We start from the raw sequence: 15,199 nt of genomic DNA, 5'->3' as shown, positions 1-15,199 counted from the left end.
GGGACACCACTGTCCCCACCAACAGCCATCCTCCCTCTGGGCCCTGCGACCCCGATAGGCAGCAGGGGGTTTGGGGCAGTGGGTGCTGTGCTGCTCTGGAAGGGCACCGGGGTGGGTCGTGATGGGGAAAGCCAGTCGAGGCACTGCTGGGCCACTTGTCACCAGTGAGCCGGGACCGCCAGGGAGACTGAGGCAGGCAGTGTCATTAGACAGACCAGGGGCCATCGGTCCCTTCCGTGCCTCTGGTCCCACGGTGACAGGGGCTGCCTGGCCCCAACAGGCCTGTGGGGAGAGCAGGGTGTCAGGCTGAGCAGGAGCCAGCACAGGGATGTCAGCACTGGCCCAGAGGAGTTGAACAAGAGGGTCCTGGAAGACACAGGGGAGCTGCCGATCACCTGCCCAGGGCCCTTACCCTCGGATAGGGCTTGAGCCCAGGGCCTTCACACTGAGCCCCAGCCCCAGCCCCTTGTTCTTTATTGTGAGACAGGGCCTTGCTAAGTTGCCCAGGCTGGGCTTGAACTTGGGCTCATCCTACCCAGCCTCACTAGTAGCTGGGATTTCGGGCGGGCAGCGCTGTGCCCAGGCTCAGGAGCTCTTACTACAAATAAGAAAGGATTTCTAATGGACTTTCTCTGTTCTTGACGAAAATCCTGAACCTTCCTCTTTGAGAAGCATCAGTGGGCACTGATGGCGGTTTGGGCGGACCTTCCTTGACGGGAGGACTGCTGTCTGGGGCTGCCGTGCGTCGCTGTAACAGAACGTCACGGGCTGGGTGAGTTATGAAGAAGGTGAAGCTGCTCCACAGGGCTCCAGCGGGCTGGCAGACCCACGTCTAGGTGCGGGCCTTGGAGGAGGCCTCCCTGTTACGGCATCCTAGGGAGGAGGGTGCAGGGCCAAGGGTGAGAGGGAGCACGCGAGGGTCAGATGAGCCCCTGCCAGGTCAGAAGCCACTGCCAAGCCGAAGCACAGCCCCGTGGCCAGGGTCTGCCCCCAGCACCGCTGGACTTTGCAAAGGGACGGATGGAGCCATAGCAGCCGTCCTGCACTCGGTGGGACCTAGCTGCCCTCACCCCTCCAGATGCCGGTTAACGGGCCTCCAGGGGCGACCACCAAAACGGTCTCCTGACATTGTCACCTGTCCCAGCGGGAAAGGGAGGCAGCACTGCCCAGCTGGGAGCCGGGCTCGTGATGAATGATGGATGGACCCTCCCTGGGCCCTCCCTTGGTGTAGGGAGGAGGAGGAGTCCCGCCAAGCAGCCCGCACACCCCCGCAGGGCCCCTCTGCACACTCAGAGACCCTGGCTGCACTGGCTTGGAGGTGAGCGAACTGAAAGGTCTCAGGGGACTTTGGGGCCTGGATGGAGCAGGAGATCCAAGCGCTGCTTCCGGGCGCTGGCCCTGAGAGTGGAGTCTCGAGGAGCAGACCGGGGGCCGTCACAGCGGATCGTCCCTGTCTCTGGCCACACCAAGGCGTGGAGGGGCCTGGGTGGGTGGCCCGAGAGAAGGCCGCAGTCAGCCGTGGGTGGCTCACCTTGCTGGAGAGCGTGCAAGGTGAGTCTCCACAGCCACAGACGGCTGCAAAGCTAGGGAGCAATGGCAGCTGGCTGAGTGGGGCAGAGTCTTCCTCCCACTCCTGCCTTGCCCCTGCCTTGGGTGTGTGCATGTGTGCATGTGTGTGTGTGGGAGCAAGTTCGAGGGGCTGGGCCGAGGGGCCGAGGGGTGGAAAGACCTCCCCCTCCTGCTTGCTTGGCCCTGAGGCTCCTGGCTCGAGGGTACCCCAGGAGAGCTGGCTAGGAGCTCAAGCCTAACTTAAAGGAGAAATGAAGTTTCATTGGCAGATGGGGCTGGACTCTTACTGTCTAAAACATGGAGCAGTGAATACCCAACCAGAGCATGCAATCAGAAAAGCTAAGGGCTCTTCCAGGGCATCCTCTGTGGCAGAGCCACCAGCTTGCCCATAAGAGGTACGCAGCGAATGTTTCAGCGGGGCAGCCGTCTGGCTCTGGCACCCGTACCCAAGCCGAGGGCTGGAGTGCGGACTCCTTCGAGGCGGCATGGAAGGAACCGGTGTGGCTGTGGCCCGGGACAGTTTTATTTATGGACGCAGCAGCTGTTGGGGTTGATCCTGTGGGCTGTTGTTTGTCCAACCCCAGTCTACAGGTTCATGATCTGGGGCTGGGTAGCTGCGAGGGAAATTTGAAGGAGTAAACCTGTTCCCTGCTCAGCGCCCTCGGAACCTGGCAGGTTCAGTAAACCCGTCCCACGGACGTGCTGAGGCCCTCACTGTGGAAGCCGGTTCTGTTACCTGGGGCCGGGTCAGAAGTGTCGGTGCCCTCGCCTCTCAGCTGCCATCGCTGCTGTCTCCCTTGGTTAACGGGGATCACTCAGGGTGGAGAGGAATTCAGTGGTCATTGTCCCTGGCTCTTAAAGCTGAGGTAAAAATAAACTCTCCATAACAGCAATTTAACACCTTGACTCTCTTTTTCCATTAAGTTTATTGGTACATTTTATAGTGACAGTCATCACTGGACATTGGCACCTTTACAGAATCTCTCTTGGTTCTTATTTTCCCCCTTCCCCGGCCCTCCCCTCACCCCCTCCACCCCTCCCTATTTACAAGGACTTATGGAAACCTGAACTGTTAGTAAGCAGGCAGTTCAGTGTCAAGCACTGCATTTCCACCTCCCAGTGGACTCCGAAGCCTAGCAGCCAGGCCCCTCTCCAGCCGCAGTCTCCATTCTGCTTCTGCCCCGGGGACTGTGCCTCACGGAAGCAGAATGTGCACTTGTCCTTTTGCGGCTGACTTGTGTGACCTGCATAACTTCCCCAAGACTCGCTCGAGGCAGCATGTGACGGGATGGATTTCCTTCCTTTTTAATGCTGACCATCATGTGACTCGTTGTTATTCACCCATTCATGTTCAGGGGACACCAGGCTGCTGTGGAGCAAAGCTGCTGTGAACAGGGTACAGCGAAGTCCCTGGAGAAGGTGCGCAGCTCCCTGGGATCCACACCTGGAGTGAGACTGCTGTGTCACACTGTAGCTCTAGTTTCAATTTTTTGAAGAATTCCATATTATTTTCCCTAGCAGTTAAACCATTTTGCAACCCCACCAACTGGGCTGTTTTATTTTTTTCTGTTTCTGTTTTAAGAAAATGTGGGTGTTTATTTTTAATGAGTGAAAAGCCTTCTTTTCCCTCTCCCTCTCCAACCTTCTCTGACCTAACTGATGAAATCATGGTCCAGGTCGAGGAGGTTCTCCTTGCCCGTGGAGTTCGCAGGCTTGCCCTGCACGTGTGGCCCAGCTCCCCTCCATGATACGCCCACCTGCCCCCTCCTGCACGCCCCCTGCCCGATGCTTTTTGGCTCAGTTGGCTGCACACAGTAGGCGCTCACTAAATGCAAGCCTGCTGATGAGATGGGCTGCAGCCCCTCCTGCCCTGTCCACTCCTTCCCTCCTCCCGGCCGTTGTCAGATGGCCTATTGGAGAAAAGGGCACAGATGATGGAAATGTGGATGGGGAAGGGGATGAGGAATTTTGTGCAAATGAACCACATTCAGCAACAGCAAAGTCACCACATTCTTTCGAAGCCCGTGTAGATCCAGCAGACAAAACAGGCTTGTGAGCGGCGTCCACGCCAAGTGTAACCATGGACGGACGTTTCTTTTAGGGGTGTGGAAGGGGCAAGGAATCACTGTGTCCTCTTGGACAAGAGGGTACAGTGTCTTCCAATTTTAAAGTGCCTTTCTTTCTCTATAAAAGGCCCAATTGATGGCTCAGGAGGGTTTTCTCTCTTGAAGAAGCAACTTCTGCTGTGCTGACATTGGCCAGGGGCCTTCTCTGCAGCCAGGCAGTGGTGCGTGGGTGGAGCCAGGGAGGAATTTTGCTGGGCAGCCTGCATGCCCCGGGGCTCCTGATAATGACAAGGTGGAGGCTCTGTTTCCTTTTGCAAGGCATTTTAATTTTGGGGTAGTTCCAGATCTATAGGAAAGTTCCAAGAATAGGACAGAGAATTCCCAAATAGTCTTCACCTAGATTTCCCGCAGTTATCACTTTACCATGTATCACTCTCTGTATCACTGCTGTATCCCTCTCTCCATGCATGTTACCATTTCTTGTGAGGTAGTTGCAGAGTTGATGTGACTTTACTTCAGAATTATTCTGTGTGGATTTCCCTGAGAATCAAGGCTATTCGTGATCAAAATTAGGCAACTAATGTTGACATAATGTTATTATTTAATCAACAGATATCCAAATTTTGCCAATTGGTTGAATAAACAAGGGAAAGACATTTTGCAGGTTTGGGAGCCAATTCAGGATTGTGTGTTGAACTTTGTTGTCTTATCTCTTCAGTTCCTTTCCATAGGGAACCATCCTCAGGCTTTTTCTTTAGGACTTGGAGATTTTTCAGGAGTATAGGTATGTTAACTTCCCAATGCCATGACAAAATACCTGAGAAAACCAACTTAAAGGAAGAAAGGTTTTTTTGGGCTCATGGTTTCAAGAGTCTGGTCCACAGTAACTGGGCTCCATCATTTCTGGACCTGTGGAGTGGCGGAACATCGTGGCAGAGGACGTGTTGTAGGACAAAGTGGCTCACCTCATGGTGCACAGGAGACAGGGAGAGAGGAGAGGCTGGGGTCATGGTACACTCTTCGGGAACGTACCCCTAGTGACCTGCTTCACCCAACTAGGCTCTACCTCCTACGGTTTCCACCAACTGCCAATAGTCCATGCAATTGGGAGCCCTTCAGTGGGTTAAGCCACTGATGAGATCAGGCTACGTCCTGAGACATGTCCTGGGGGGTGACTGCCATTGTGGGGCAGCATGGCTGAGCCCCCTGTGAAATAGGCTAGGGAGTAGAGCTGTTTACATTAACTTTTTAAAAAACTTGATTTCTGTTATTCTTGTGACAAGCTAAGGAACAGGCATGCATAGCCCGAGTCTTCACAGAGTCAGGCTCCTCTATGTCGCTGGCTTCCACCTCTACATCCTGTCTCACTGGGGGTCTTCAGGGACAGTGAGATGCAGAGAGCTGTCTGTCACTTCCTGGGATAACAAGGTGGTCTTCAGATGCTTCCTTACGTACCTGCCCGGGGCTCTGTCACAGCTAACACTGTTTAAATAAGTAGAAGGTGGATCCTCTAAAGTCAGGTAAAAATGATAGTAAACTTGTAATAAACCAGAATTTGTGAACAAGGATGTCACTCAGTGAGGACTTTTTGGCTTCCTTATAGTCTTACGTGACCTCTGTCGTGTAAGTGGATGGTTGTTGACCAAAAGAAGCATCCTTATGAGGTGCATGTCTGTGGTTAGACTCGGGTTTGCCTTTTGGGGAGGAACATAGCAAGAATGAACTGCATCCTCAGGACTGATTTTAAAAAGATGATCTTTCAAGGGTTGACACTTACAAATGGCTGGAAGCATCTCAGAGTGGTCCTGACCCCAAAGTGTAGGATCGCTTACCGGACTGCAGGGTAGAACTGCACCCTGGGAGGGTCCTTTCACCTTCCACGCTCAGTCCCTAATCCACACTGACCTGAGTGGCTCTCGTTACTGCGCACTCACTATTGCCAGAGTCCTGACGCCTCATCGAACCTCACACGGGGAGGTGTTTGTAAGCATTTCCCTCCACGTACAGATGAAGAAGGTACAGCACAGAGGCTAAACAAAATGCTCCGAGACTCACAGCTGGCATCTGGTCAGCCTGGGCTTCTAACCCACGACTGCCTCTTGAGGTTGTCTATTTATCGCCACACCAGACAACTCCTCCAAGTTCCACCTTGGAGCACCCACTGTTCACGAGAACTAAAGAAAGGGACACAGGGCGATCCTAGCTCAGGAATGTGAGGCCACCCTTGGCCCCGCTGCCGTCTGGAGGCCCCGGGACTTCTGAGCAATGAAGTCAACTTGGGCTGTGTCGAGGACTGGGGACGGAGCGGACCCAGCCTCTCCCCCTGGCCAGCGGGGGGGCTCCCTGGCACCCACAGGTGCCAATGCTCAGCCTGGGAGGGAAGCCAAGGCCATTGGTGTTGGGATTTGGAAAGCTTTTGCGCATCTTACAGCCTTCATGGCATTTTCTCAGACTTTCTCTGAAAGGGTGTTTGTATTTCCTGAGTTCCAGCTAAGTGGAAATGTGAGAGAGATGGCCAAATCAGATCCTGCCGGGCAGGAGTGCAGAAGCCTTGGGATTAGAATGTGTCATGTGGGCCGGGTGGAGGAGGTGGCTGGAAATGAGCTGAGTTCATCACGTTTTGCAGGGCTCACCACCACCCATCATCACTTTCCCCCTTGCTTGTGTGGGAGAGAACCAATGAACGGTGGGTCGCTTGGATGCAGGGCCACCTTCCGAACCAGTCTCGGGAACTCTGAAAGCCCCTGAGTTGTACACAGCATGGAGAGTGAACGTGAGTGTGTTTATATGTGTGTTCCAGGGAGAGAGTCTCAGTTTTTATCAAGCCCTTAATATATTCTGTTTGTTACTTCAAACAGAACCAAAGACCCCTGGGGGGTTAGGGAGAGAAGATGAAAGCCGGAGGGTGAGAGACAGTGAGGACAGAGTATTATTTCACAGTAGTTATACACGCCATTGCTAGGAGACCATTCATTGGCTTTGTGAATGATAAACATTTTCTTCTTAACCCCAAATAAACAGATCTAGTATCAGTCTAGTCATGAGAACACAGCTGCTTGTGCGTTGGGAGGGAGCAAGGCTGGGTGGTGTGCGTGTGTGCTCAGCTCTCCGGGGAAGGCAGAGATGAGATTTGTGTTTCTTGTCCAAGGAAGGAGCACGAATGTCCCCACTGCCAGCTCTCAGGGACGCCCTGTGGTCATGACCCGGGTGGCAATGAGGGCACCACATGGTGACAGAACCTGTCCTTGTTTACACAGTGGGCTTTCTTCAAACTCACCAACCTCATGCTTGACTCATGTCTCCTGAAAGGAAAAAGGAAGGTGACTCAGGCTGCATGGCCGGGTAACCCGCTTCTCCAAGCCCGTTCTCCTGCCTGCCCCCTTCTCACTGTCCATGTGCCATCTGGGCTCCACCCTAAAGCCAGCCATCCAAGGGCATCTCAGTACCCCTCCTCTGTATCTCCAGTTTTCGCTCTTTGGCAGATGAAATGCATAAGCACACACGGGCTCTTTTCCCTTCTGTTGGAACTAATGACCTTCTTGTGCTGCTCCTCCAAACTACTCTATTCTTTGCTTCTTTCTGTAGCAAAGTTCTTTGGAAGACCTGTCTGTACTCTGTGTCTCCTCTCTTCCTGCTCTCTTTAAGCCCAGTGCATTCTGCCTTGCCATTCCGCTGCAGCTACTGGGCCACTGCCCCAGTCCGTGCCCACCCTGAGACCATAAGCAGTGGTCAGCTCTTGGTTGGTGTTGGTCTACAATTGCACATTAAACAGATAATTACTTATTTCTTCTCCTCCCTCCCTCCTCCTCCTTTCCTTTTCTTCCTCTTCCTCTTCCTCTTCTTTTTCCTTTTCTCTTCCTCTTCCTCCCCTTCTTCTTTTTCTTCTCCCCCCTTCCCCATCCCCTTCCTCTCCTCCTTCTCCTCCTCCTTTTTCTTTTTCTCATTTTTGGGGCTTGAACCCAGGGCCTTCTCACTGACATACATTTCAAGCCTTTAAACATGTGTTCATGTTGAGATGGAGTTTTTCTAAGTTGCCCAGTTACTCAGGCTGGCAGCATCTGATCTTCTCGGCTCGGCCTCCCAGGGTGCTGGGAGGACAGGCACGTGCCTCCACGCCCAGCCCTGTTCTTCTCGACTGACGTCTCCATCCGACTCTGAGAGCCCCACACCCCTGGTTTCTCCTTTCTCTCTGGACATTCCTCCTCTGTTTCCTGTGCTGGTTCCTTCTCTGTTATTGTTGGAGAGCCAGGCAGCCCAGACTCGGTCATCTTCTCTTGTGCTCATCCGCTTGGTAATCCCACCCAGCCGCGTGGTTTTCAATTCCATCCCTATGCTAACAACTCGGACATTTAAGTCTCTGTCTCAGCTCTCTCATCTGAACTCCAGCCTCAGATGTCCAAGTGCGCACTCAACATCACTTGTGTGTCAGATGGACTATATTCAAACTCAACATACTGAGAGCTGAACTAATTTCCATCTCCCCCAAGTCTTCCCAGACAGAGCCCATTGATACTAATCCCATCTTATGATTACTCAGGCCGAAATCTCTGGACTCTTCCTTGACTCTTCTCACACACCATGAGCATTCCGTCGGGGAATCCCATTTACTTCTCCCCATCCTGCTATTTCCGTCCTGATGCAAAATGTTTCCACCCTCAACACAGCAGTCCCAGGACAGCGTCCAGAGTGCCCCTTCAAAGATCAGTGGAGATGGTCCCCGACTTGTAATGGGCTGAGTTATGATTTTTCGTCTTAACAATGGTGCCAAAGCATATGCCTTCACGAGACACCATTCTTTGAATCTTTAGTTTTGTTCTTTTCCCAGTTTGCTGACTTGCAGTATGCTTGACTCTCAGGATGTTGGGGAGAGGCCGTGAGCCTCCACGCATCGCATGCTTAACGCATGTCACGTAGGACTGCACTGGCTGACTGTGCCCAACTGTAGCGGGTGTAGGTGTTCTCGGAACACCTGAGGTGGGCCAGGCTAAGCCATGGTACTCTGAAGGTTAGGTACATGAAATGCATTTTGGTTCACAGTGAGTTTGTTGGGAACACAGTCCATTGCAAATTGTTGTGTTTGTTGTACCCAAAATCCCAACAGTAAACCTTATAAATCAGAGAACTGACCCTTTCCACCTCATCTAGAAAGTACTATATCTGCATAAATTTATTTTCTTTTATGGTTCTGGGGATCGAACTCCAGTCCTTGCGTTTGCGCAGCAGGCGGCAAAACCTCTGAGCTAAATCCCCAGCATAAATTTCTGATAGTTTCCATTTAATTGCTTTATGGAATTTGCAGTTTCACTTAGAGATGATGTTCAACATTTGAGTTTGTTTTTTTTTGTTTTCAGACTGTTACCTCTGATTTGTGTCTAGTTCAGGTCTTCTCCTTCATTTCTAAAAGCCAGTATCTATGAGTAAGTTCAGGAGAACCAAAGCCTGATGGATTACCTTAAAGCTGCATTTTGAACTCCAACTGTGTTTGGAGATTTCCTTGCGGTGCCTCTTCAGAGGGGGGCCCACTCAGCAACTGGGCTGAAAGATGAGAATCAGAGAGAACCTCGGATGCGTTTTAACTCATTACTGGGATTTATACTCCGGGGAGCTGTTGCATTCTCTAAGAAATTTTAGCTTTATTGCCTAAAATAAAAACAGCATTTTTGTTTTGCAGTTATATATTACAACTTGCTTTGAGAATTAATGTTTTATAAAACATTATTTGATTAAAAATGTGACTTGTAAAAGGTTTATGTCACTGCTTTTCATTAAAAATTTTGACAAATGAAAATTGCATATATTCAAAGTGTCCATCCTGTGTGGAGATTTTCTACACGTGCACCCTGTGTGAGGGCCACTTCTGAGCAACACAGTCATCACCGCCACGTTAGCATTTGCGTGTGTGACAGGAACACTTCCACTCTGCTGCCCACACGTTCCAAGCACGCAATAGCGTATTTGTAATCGCAGTCTCTGGATGCACAACAGAGCCCTGGAACGGACTCATCTTATACCTGGAAATTCACCTCCTCTGCCTGACACCCCCACCTGGAGCTCAGATCTTTAAACGCACAACACTGGGGCGGGGTGTGGCTCGGGGGCCCTGGGCTCAATGATCCCCACCACCAAAAGAAGGAGAAAACAGGCAGGCTGGCTCTTCACGGGCGGGGGATGGCCCGGTGCTGGAGCTCTTGGCTGGCGTGCAGGGGCCCTGGGTGTGATCCCCAGTACAGCAACAGCAACATTCAGAGTGGACAGAATATTCCCCGACCCATTGTATTTCTGTGCAGATTACACGGGTGAATGAGTGGAAGCATTCAAACAAAAAGCAAAAGTCAGTGGGCCCGTGCCACTCACTGCCCCATAGCTGGGGTCTTCTGTTTCCTCCTGGAAAACGTCTGCACGTCACAGCGGTGCCGGCCGCCTCACCCCGGTCCTCATCTCCTCCACTCCAACACCAGACTCTTTGCTTGCCTGGGCTCAGTATCTAGACACTCCCGGACCTCTGGCCTGTGCACCACCTGCCCCTTGCGCCTGGCACACTCTTCCCTGGAAACCCCGTACCTGCACCTCACTCCTTGCAAATCTGTCCCCGAGTGCCCACTTCTTGGTCACCCCAGCAAGACTTAGAAACTGTTTTCAGCCCTCCCGGCACGGCTCCTCGCCCACTGTGATGTTTTCCCAGAGCACGTGACTCCTTTTCCTTTGCTCACCTTTGCTCACCTTTGCTCAGCGCCTCACTCAGCACGGTGCTTGCTCGCCTGTCTCCCTGCGGGGTGAAGCTGCTCCAGGCCGGGATGCGCATCCGCTGCTTCGCTGTGGAGTCCCTGCTGCAGGCCTGCGAATGAGTCTTTCTCTTTCTCCACGCAGAGCGGATGGCTGCCTTCTGAACCCTTCTGTGTCTTGTGGAAAGCCATCACCAGAGGCTGGTTCTACTTCCAGTCTTCCCGGGATCGCTCCTCACCCTTCAGCTTCGGGATCTCTCCATGGATGCATAGTTTTCCGATGCTTGGGCCTCTCCGTGGCCTAGCGAAAAGACACAATTCTGTTCGGCTTCCGCAAAGTTGCATTTTACATGTGCAGTCCCCGGCGTGGGTGGAGTCAGGGTCAGCCCAAAGCTGTCTGCAGCCACCCAGGTGGGAGATGGTGTGGCTCAGGTCTTAGGATAAGGCCCACAGACCTGAAGCCACATTCCCAAGTGGCAGCGTGTTCCGTCTGCTCTCTCTCCGTGGGTGCTGAGGTGGGAAAAGGCTGCCATGAGCTGTGTGCCCTCAAATCTCAAGAATACGGCTTGAGTGGACCTGACCCAGAAGTCCAAATTCAGAAGTGCTCTGAAACCGGAAACTTGCTGAGTACCAACATGATGACACAAGTGGGAATATTCCACATCGGACCTTGAGACCCGGGAAAACACAGGTGCACCAAAAATGTCATATAAACTGAGCTCCAGGCAGTGAGTGGGAGGCACACATGGAACACAGTGGACTTCAGGTTCGGATATAGGTCCTATCCCCAAGACATCTGGAAATATCCCAAAATTAGGCAAAAGAACTTCACAAAGAAACACTGTGCTTCCAGCCTTGTGAATGAGAGATATTCACCCTAAGGAATCGAGAGGGAGATCAGGAGCAGACCTTCTGGTTGGTCCTGTCTCGGCTCCTTTCTTAGATGGGTAACGCGCTGTCTATCCGGGTCTGCTGCTCTGCAGTGGGTGTCTCTTGTCTGTTGTGCAGCTCATGCACCATGCAAAGCCGTCTGGCCTGGAGGTGTGAGAGGGAGCGAGATGCTCCTCTGATCAGTAGCTGCGTCTGCCTGGGGGCCGCATCAGCTCAGAGGGGGAGGCACAGCTTAGAATTCGCAGGAAAGGCAAAGTCTCTGTGCCCCAGCAAACCCCTCTCAGTCAGTTCAATGGGGGAATAAATTCCTGCTCTTCAGGTGGGCAGCTCTATGCTTTATCCAACTGTCGTCCTTCAAAAGGAGGAACCGTGTCCATTTAACTAATTTTTCATCATCTCTTATGAAATATAAGAAGCCAGTACCCCAGGCAAGGCCCAGGTGGAATTGTAGAGGGCATAGTCTGCTTTCCCAGGCCATTTCCTTCATTTCTATTATTATTATTGTTTTTTGTTGTTGTTGTTTTGTTTTTTGGTACTGGGGCTCAAACTCAGGACCTTGCGCTTGTGAGGCAGGCGGTGGAACCACTGAGCTAAATCCCCAGCTCATTTCTATTATTATTAGACAGTGACAGGAAGACCAGAGGACTGATGTTACACTTTCTATCCACATGTCCTCCCAAAGCCTCATGCCCTCATGGATGGGGCTTTTGGAGGCTGTTTGGAATTTGGGGGCTCATAGCTGACTTGCTGTTAGGAGGTGGGGCCTGGTTGGAAGAGGCGGTCGCCATGGGTGCTGTGACCCGGAAGGACTCCTCTCCCTCCTGGTTCCTCCCTAGAGTCGCTGCTTCCTGTCATCCATGCTGTGAGCAGGGGTCCTCTGCCGTGCCTCCCGGCTGTGGAGCCAGCCAACTGTGAACTGAATCCTCTGCAAACGGAGCCAAAATAAACCTCTCCTCCCTTGAATTGTGGGTGTCAGGTGTTGTGTCTTAGTGACAAGAAAGCGATGAAGACAATTGAATCTATGAAATCTAGACTCTGGACCGTAGTTTCGTTTTTTTTTCTCAGTACCAGGGATTGAACTCAGGACCTTGTGCTTGCAAGGCAGGCACAGTGCCACTGAGCTAAATCCCTGGCCCCTTAGTTTTTAAAAAAATATCTAACTGGAAGTCCTGTAGATCTCAATGGGTTATGGTAAGAATAAAGAGCACAGTGTATGTAAAAAAGAACTGCATGCCATAAATCCATACAGATGTTAGGGTGATTACTATCATTCCTTGACTGCTTAAATCATACTCGGGAGCATTTTCCAGCTGAGTTAACGTGCAGGCCTCCTTCTGACAATGTTAATTCTAATGATAACACTGTCACACACTTATTTCTGGAAAACACCTAGAGCCATTTCTTTGAATTATTCATTTTCCAACTTTTTAAAATAGGTTTTGCAATATAATTTGAGGAGGTCTAAACCTACATGCCAAAGGGCATTCCATTTCACATCTGCATTTCTTTCTCTGCACATCTGTTTACTTGCCTCTCTGCTTTCTAGCAGCTGGTTGAGGGATGATTTCAAACAGACCCTACTTGATGAAGCTTGGTAGTGAATCAATGGTCCCTGTTTGGGTTTCTCTAATCCAGTGCATTCTAGAGGAGCAGGCACTTCTAGACAGTGTCTGTTTATTTTAAAGTTCTCGTGAGGGTGGAATTATGATGATTTTGTTAAAAAAAAAAAGGGGGCAGGAAAACAGGGTTGGCGTTGATAGCTGCTCTATAAGGCAGAGATTGGAAACATCGACATTCATTCTTGTATTTTCCCAGTAATCCTTCTGAACCTTCATTTCCAGGAACTGTATAGTAGAAGACACAGAGTAGAGAACTGTGTATAGTTCACTCTCAAAGGCAAAGTCAAAATAGGAATACAAGAAAGTTTATGGTTAAGGCCATGAATGCCAGGAGCACCAGGTGCTGGGTACCAGGGTTGGAGGCACCAACTGTTGGAATATTAGCTGGGCCTGGGTTGAAATCCCAGCTCTGCCACTTACCTTTTCCTAGCTTTAGTTCTCTTGTCAGTAGAATGTGGCTTGTGGTCCTCACTTCACACCACTGGCAGTTCCAGTAAGGAGAATAATGCCTGGAAACTGGAATCACCCACTGTATGGCTGATCATAGTCACTGTACTAACAGTAATATTGTAACTGGTAGCTCCTGGACACTGGAGGATGTACGTAAAGAAGCTATAGTGGTTAAGGGCTCGGGAACCAGTTGATTTGAGCTCAGAACACAATTCTTGTGATGACCAGTTATGTGAACTCTGACAAGTTTCAACTTCCCAAAGCCTCCTTTTCCTCTGTAAGGTGGGAATAAAATGAGCATCTACATAGTTTGAAGGGACCTGCATTATGTAATGAAAGAATAAAGCTTGGGTCTTGGGCACCCTTTGTGGCTCAAGAGCTCCCCACTCTTTTGTGGTCCCCCCCTGAGCCTGACTGTCGTCTCTGGGTGGGCAGGAGAATGTGGGGGACTCCATCAGTGGCCCCTTGGAGAAGCCAGGAGGCGGAGTGGCACCTGAAGCTCTGGCATGTCCCAGAGTTCTCCTCAGAAGCTGCTCTGGGGCTCAGGGCCTCCCCAGGGCTGTGCATGGACATGGTGTGTCTGGCAGAGGAGCTGGCAGCGGAATCAAACATCACAGCTAAAACTCTGGAGTTGAGCAATTCAGTTCCTGTTTGTGATCCTTGTATCAATGGGATCTTGGGCAAGTTACCTAAACCTTTTCTTTACTGGTGAGCTATGGATACTTATACTTGCTTTGTGGAGTTGACACAGGATTAAACAAGATAACAAGTGAAACTACTCACTACCTGGAAGCTATTTTAGGACAGCACAAACCATGGAAGCACACAGTTCTCTAACTGGTTTCTGAGCACCCACTCTAGGTCAGGTACTGGACCAGTTGCCATGAGACCGTGGATTATTTGTTTCTTGGAGCTTTGGGGTTTTTTTTCTGTATGGTTGATATCACACAAGGGGTCTATCAGTCAAAAATTTAAAAAGGCTAGATAAAATATCTCAGTGTGTTTTCTGCTGCTATCACAGAGTACCACAGGGTGAGTAGTTTTTAAAGAACTTGGGTTTATCTAGCTCATGGGTCTGGAAGCCAGGAAGTCAAAAAGCAAGGGGCCCAAATGTGGCTAGGGGTTTGTGGGTTATTTTAACAGGGCAAAAGAGAAAGGGGGCATGCCTGAGACAGGAAGAGCAAATTGGGCTGAACTCACCCATTTTAAAAATCAGAAACCTGTTGCCTCAGTAACTAACCCACTCCCTTGACAACCACAATCATCCATTCCTAAGGGCGGCACCCTCAGGATCCGGGATCCTCTTGAAGTTTTCATGCCCAGTGCCATCATAGTGGCTCTCACATCTCAGCATGAATTTTGGAAGGGACGTTTAAAGCATAGCAACGTCTCTCACGATGACTCAGCTTAACACAAGGAGACCCCAGGTTCTGGGCCAATTGTTTTCTTAATTCAGGCAACAAGTATGGTGCAAAAACCTTTGAGAACAACTGAAGATATTAAGAGCAATAAAACCTGACCCTGTGAAAGAGAGGTTTCCAGGCAGGTGGGCTCCTCTGACACCTGTTTTAATTGTTCTGTCCTTCTCTGAACAGGACTGGTGGCTGTGTTCTCTGCGACAATATTAATTCAGTGGGTAGATGTGTTTCTATAACTATTGTGTGTGCAGTGTGTGCAGTTCTGGTACTGAGTTCTTGGAGTATGAGGAGGGAACGGTAAAGTTGGAGGTCCTTTAGTTTAGTTATGGCGATGACACCCAGAGCAGTCGGTTAATAACAGCATGGTGGGGTTTTAGTGAGTGCACGGCTGGCGGATGACTTTGAGAAAGTGTCCTGGTCTCTGTGGGCAGATGGGCCTGACTCCCAGCCCTGCTCTGCTCTTA

At 50.8% G+C, this 15,199-nt stretch overlaps 1 protein-coding gene across 7 annotated transcripts in view; it reads left to right on the top strand.

Moving 5' to 3' along the window:
* The window catches only part of LOC110349161 (uncharacterized), a 105,205-nt gene that overhangs the window by 37,889 nt on the left and 52,117 nt on the right, over positions 1-15,199 (top strand). The gene's annotated exons all lie outside the window — the stretch shown is intronic.

This window comes from Heterocephalus glaber, unplaced genomic scaffold (assembly GCF_053883595.1).
Source record: "Heterocephalus glaber isolate CG9 unplaced genomic scaffold, H.glaber_assembly_v1.0 deba00001572, whole genome shotgun sequence".
Taxonomy (NCBI): domain Eukaryota; kingdom Metazoa; phylum Chordata; class Mammalia; order Rodentia; family Bathyergidae; genus Heterocephalus; species Heterocephalus glaber.
Note: the sequence above shows the minus strand (reverse complement) of the source record. Positions and strands in the feature narration are given on the sequence as shown.